Raw genomic sequence first — 5,940 nt, forward strand, 5'->3', positions numbered from 1 at the left:
AAGTTGTCAAGGACTTCATTCTTCTTGGATCAACTATCAGTCAAGAAATTTGCATTAGGCAAATCTGCTGCACAAGATCTTTGTAAAGTGTTAAAGAGCAAAGATGTAAATTTGAGGACTAAGGTGCACTTGATCCAAGCCATGGTATTTTCAATAACCTCATAAGCATGTGAAAGCTGAACAATGAACAAGGAAGACCATAGAAGAATTGATCCTTTTGAGTTATGGTGTTGGAGGAGAATATTGAAAGTGCCACAGGCTGCCAAAGAACCAATAGATCCATTTTGGAAGAAGTACAGCCAGAGTGCTCCTTAGAAGCCAAGATGGCCAAACTTCATCTCTCATACTTTGGACATATTGTCAGGATGGACCAGTCACTGGAGAAGGATATCATGTTTGTTAAGGTGGGGGGTCAGAGAAAAAGAGGAAGACCCCCAATGAGATGGATTGGCCAAGTGGCAGCATCAGTGGACTCAAGTGTGGCAACAGTAGTGAGGTTGGCCCAGGATCGGGCAGTTTTTCGTTCTACTGTGCATAAGGTTGCTATGGGTCTGTACCGACTCGATGGCACCTAACAACAACAACTGACTGAAAGCTTGGCTGTTCAAACCCATCCAGAGGTACCTGAGATGGTAGGCCTGATGTTGTGCCTTTGAACACCCTCTGGTTTTCTACTATAGCACTCTGCGTTCATATAGACACTATGAGTTCTACTCTGCACACATGGAATCACCATCAGTAGGAATCAGCTAGACAGCAACTAACATAAAAACAAGAAAATAAAATAGCTGAAGAAATACACCATGCTCAGATTAAAAGAATTATTGTAAAGAAGTCAATTACTTCATTGTTGATTTATTAATTTAATAAAAATGACAAATGTACATAGCATTGCAAGGGTAAACTCAGCAAAGATACTTTTTGGGGGAGGTGGGGTACAGGATATAAAAGTGCTTGTTTTTACCAGATATCAAGATGTATTTTTAAAATATAGTTATTAAAAAATATGCCACAGAAAAATTAAATAGATAATTGTTAGACATATCAGACAGCCAAGAAACAAACAAGTGAATTTTGGGACTTTTGATTTGGGCTCTTGTCACTTGCTTTATGGCACAGGTGAAACCAGAACAGTGCAGAAAGACTGGACTTTGTTTATTAAGTACCAGGGAGTTGGTTTTCTGAGACTCAGAAAATGATGTGATCAGCAAAAATTAAAATTGGATCCATTTCTTAGAACATACAGGAAAATTAATTCAAGACCTAAATATGAAAGGCAAAACTATAATGCTTTTAAAAGAGAATATTGAAGAATTAAATTAAAAAACAAAACAAAACATTTTTTTCACTTTGTGGTTGAAAAGAATAGCTCAAAAGGGAAGAAAAATCATTAATCAGAAAAGAAAATAATGATAAATTTGACTCTATTAAAATAGTGAACTTCTGGGAAGATGAAGTCATGAGCTGATTAAAATCCTGCCCCTCTTCATAAGAGCAACAAAGGAACTAGTTTCCCTCCACTGAGTGATTTCCAACCTGTCTAGATGGGGTTGGTGAAAGGAGATGGGGGTGAGATTATTGTGGCACAATAGTGAATAATTGCTATCAAGACTGACTATGGATGTTGCAAATGTAGAGGTAGACATTTTATAACAAAAGGAGGGGAGGGGTTGATCTTGCAGTACAGGAGCAGAGGACCCTGGGACCATCAAGGGAAAAGAGTGGAGCGTGGGACCCTATTCAGAGAAGCAACAATGCCAGAGACGGAAGCACAGACAATGACATGAGAAATGGAGTAGCTGGGGACTCTAGACTCAAGGAGGAAGAGGGGCTCTGTACTTGTGGCCAAGGGGCACGGTTCCAGGGTTGTTTGAATGGTTATATATTCCTCAGTGCTTTTGGTACACATCCAAAATATCCCAGAGGGAATGGAAGCAAATGCTGTTGAATGATGATACATGGAGGAGATTGTAATTATTCCAATGAAACAAAATACGATAGGATGAATGTAAAGCTGATATTCTCCCATGTAAACTATCATTCAATGCACAATAAAAACTTTAAAAAAAAAGAACATTTAAAACAAAACAAAAATACACTAGATTCCTTTATTCAGCACTGTAAGAGGTCTGAACTGATGGACAATGCTCAGCAGTTTGATGAATTCTCTGGGGAATTTGAACAAACATTAAAGAAGTAAGTCTAGTTCTTCTTCATCTTTTACCAAAAAGTAAAAGAGGAAACACTTCCTAAATCATTCTATGAGACTAGCATTACTTTGATATCAAATTCAGATAAAGACAACACAAGAAAAATACAGACCAATAATCTCCTTGGATTATAAATGCCAACAGCCTTAACTAAATTCTCGCAAACTTAACTCAATGGCATATTGAAAGTATTATTGCAAAAAATGACTGCAACTATATCTCCAACAACTCTCCTTACTTGACTGCGTCCAATAATGCATTGCAGTAGCCAAGGAGAACTCAGACACCATATTCAACAGTTATAGGGCCTATTAAGGAAGTTAACTAGGTACAATTCATGGTTAGAAACGTTCATTTCTTCCATTCAGGACACACTGTCCTCTACCCTGTCCACAGACTCTGTCTGGGCCTCAGCCTGGCCTCTGCCCTGCTCTGGCAACGTTACAGTGCTTCTTCAAGTCTGCTGACAAACGCCTACAGAGCACACCACTCCACCATATGCCTCAGCCTGAAGGCACTCAGCTCTAGCTCAATGGCTCAGCAAACCTAGCTCCTTACTCTGCAAGCAAATCTCCTGCCTAAAGTCTCACAGTTTTACTTACTCTGTCTCATGCTCCAGCTCTTTGTTCTGCTGCTACTGACTCCTCTGGTGTCACAACTTTCTGCTCCTGGGTCGAGGAGGTTTCATGCACAGGGACCTCAGGATCCAAAGGATACACTACTCCTGGTTCTTCTCCAGTGGTAGTAAAATCTGCCATTTCTGCTTCTGAGATGGCTCATTTTATATGCATTAGAATTTCAAGTTTTTACGTTCACAATTAGCTCTGTTAACCACTCACAACTGAATCATATAATACTATCAGCATCTTCTTCCATCATTTCTTACTCAGACCCAGCAGGGCAAAAATACTGTTTGGTGAGAGTTAAAAAGACTGTGGTTAGAAGGGCCATATGAAGTCATTCACTGCACTACAATGATACACTGTGTTTATTTGGTATTTATCCCAGGAATGAAAATATGGTTGGTACAACACCAACCAATATAAATACCACATTAATAGAACAAAGGAAAAGAGCCAAAATTATCATTTCAAATGACATAGAAAAGGCACAACAAAATCCTACATGCTTTTATGATAAAAATAATAATATGACAGGGATGAAAGGGGAATTTCTCAATATGATAAAGAGCATTTATGAAAAATCCACTAAAAATGTCCCACCTGAATTTAGATATCATTTCAAGAATTGTTGTTGTTGTTGTTATGTGCCTTCGAGTCGGTTCCGACCCATAGCGACCCTGTATAGGGTTTCCGAGGCTGTAAATCTTTACGGGAGTAGAAAGCCTCATCTTTCTCCCGCGGAGCAGCTGGTAGTTTCGAACCGCTGACCTTAAGGTTCGCAGCCCGATTCATAACCACTACGCTACCAGAGCTCCGATTAGCCAAAAAAAGAGAGAAAGAAACCCAGAGGGAATGGAAGCAAATGCTGTTGAATGATGATGCATGGAGGGGATTGTAATCATTGCAATGAAATGAACTACGATAGGATGAATGTAAAGCTGATGTTCTCCCATGTAAATTATCATTCAATTCACAATAAAAACTTTTTTAAAAAAGAAAGAAGTACAGCCAGAATAGTCCTTGGAAGCCTGGCTGGCCAAACTTCATCGCTCATACTTCAGACAAATTACCAGGAGGGACCAATAGCTGGAAAAAGACATCAGAGCTGCCTCTTCTTGTTAATAATAATAATAATGTATTATTATCTCTATCATCTGTAACAGACATACCTAATTAATCTAAATATTGTTGGTTTTTTGTTAAGTGCCGTTGAGTTGGTTCAGACCCATAGCAACTCCCTCTGTATGGAGTTTCTGAGGAGCAACTGGTGAGCTTGAACCTCTGATCTTGTGGTTTAAACCAACTATGCAGTACAGTACATTAACCCACAGCACCACACCAGATCTCCAAACTAAATATTAATGATATTAAAAACAGTGTTCAGAAGAGAGAGAGAGAGAATACAAAGTCTTTGTGATTTCTGCACACTTTTTTTCCTATAAACCCGAATCTTCTCTGATGAATAATCTACTAAAAGCAAAACAAATAGAAGCCTTCCCCTACAAAAAGTCCCAAATAGACTAAATGTTGCAGACTTTTTAATGTGATGTTATTTCAGGACTATGGTATTTTAAATAAAACAATAAATGTCAAAAAGAAAAAAAGAATAGATTGGTTGCATTAAATACTAATGGCTGAAGACCAGACAAGTTGTAGGATGACATCAAGGACATCATAAATGAAGAAATCAAAGTCATTGAAAGACAGGGGAGGCAGGGAAGTCCCAAATGGACATCAGCAGAGCCTCTGAAACTTGCACTTGAATGTAGGATAACTGAAGCAAACTAAAGAAGTAAGAGAGCTGCACATAAGATTTCAAAGGCAGCTCCAAAGACGTAGTATAAAGAAATATTCAAAGACCTGGAGTTAGACAACCAAAAGGGAAGTACACACTCAACTTTTCTCAAGTGGAAAGAACTGAAGAAAATACTCAAGCCTCAACTTGTGAAGAACTGTGTGGGCAAAATATTTTGGTGCAGGAAGCCTCAGAAGAAGACAGCAAGAATACACAGAATCAATGTACCAAAAAGAAGTGGTCAACATTTCAACCACTTCAGGAAGATATGATCAAGAACCAATGGTACTGGAGCATGTCAATCCCAGCCAGAAGGAGGCTCAGGTGGGATTTCAAGCAAGAAGACCCACCTGTGGATGTTAGTGGTGCACCATCTGAAAACAACATCCTGCAATGGAATGCAGTTATATTTGGACCAGAAGGAACACCTTTTAAAGATGCTACATTTAAACTAGTAATAGAATTTTCTGAAGAATATCCAAATAAACCACCAACTGTTAGGTTTTTATCTAAGATGCTTCATCCAGATGTGTATGCTGGATCTTTAGATATCCTTCAAAATCATGGAGTCCAAAACATGCAATGTATTTTCTATCTTAACATCAATTCAGTCTCTGCTGGATGAACCAAAGCCAAATAGTCCAGCCAATAACCAAGCAGCATAGCTTTATCAGGAAAATAAGAGAGAATATAAGAAAAGAATTTTGGCCATTGTTGAACAAAGCTGGAATGATTCATAATAGACAAATAGTATGTTAATCTTTTTCATCATTGTTGTGTATTATTTACCTCTCAGTAGAAAGGCTAACAAATTTTAAGTGCCACAGGTTTTAAGGATGCTCCGGGGAGGGGGGTGGGAGTCCTTAAGTTTAGAACCTGCAAAAGCTTGTGTGTCTTGGAACAAACAAGATGGTGGATCGGGTGGACGTGTACTAAAGAGCTCCGCCAACAACAACACAGAATACCCGACCAAGCAAGCTCAGGGGATGGTCTCAGAACTCTGAACCACATATAAAGGAATATTTAGAAGCTTGGAAGGCTTACAGCTGGGGGAACGTGTGGCAGAAGCAAGAAATCTATTGCTTTCTAGGCCGGGATGCTCGACTGTTCCAGGAGCCACCATCTTGGGTGAGACCACGTGGGGAAAGGATCAGAGCGGCCACAGACACCTGGCAGAATCACTGAGAAAAAGGTGTGGACATTCTTTTCTTTTGGTAGCTGTTCATTGGTCCCTTGATGTCTGCGCACCTCCATTCTGGTGACTATAGGGGTGCCTGAGCTAGTGGGCACCCCAGCCCCACCCTCGGAGGGT

The 5,940-nt window shown here is 39.5% G+C and overlaps 1 pseudogene; it reads left to right on the plus strand.

Annotated features, from left to right (window-relative positions):
* The first annotated feature begins 4,923 nt into the window (after nt 1-4,923).
* Nucleotides 4,924-5,368, plus strand: LOC102830103 (annotated as a pseudogene).
* The last annotated feature ends 572 nt before the right edge of the window (nt 5,369-5,940 follow it).

The sequence above is a fragment of the Chrysochloris asiatica genome, unplaced genomic scaffold, assembly GCF_000296735.1.
Source record: "Chrysochloris asiatica unplaced genomic scaffold, ChrAsi1.0 scaffold00085, whole genome shotgun sequence".
NCBI lineage: Eukaryota > Metazoa > Chordata > Mammalia > Afrosoricida > Chrysochloridae > Chrysochloris > Chrysochloris asiatica.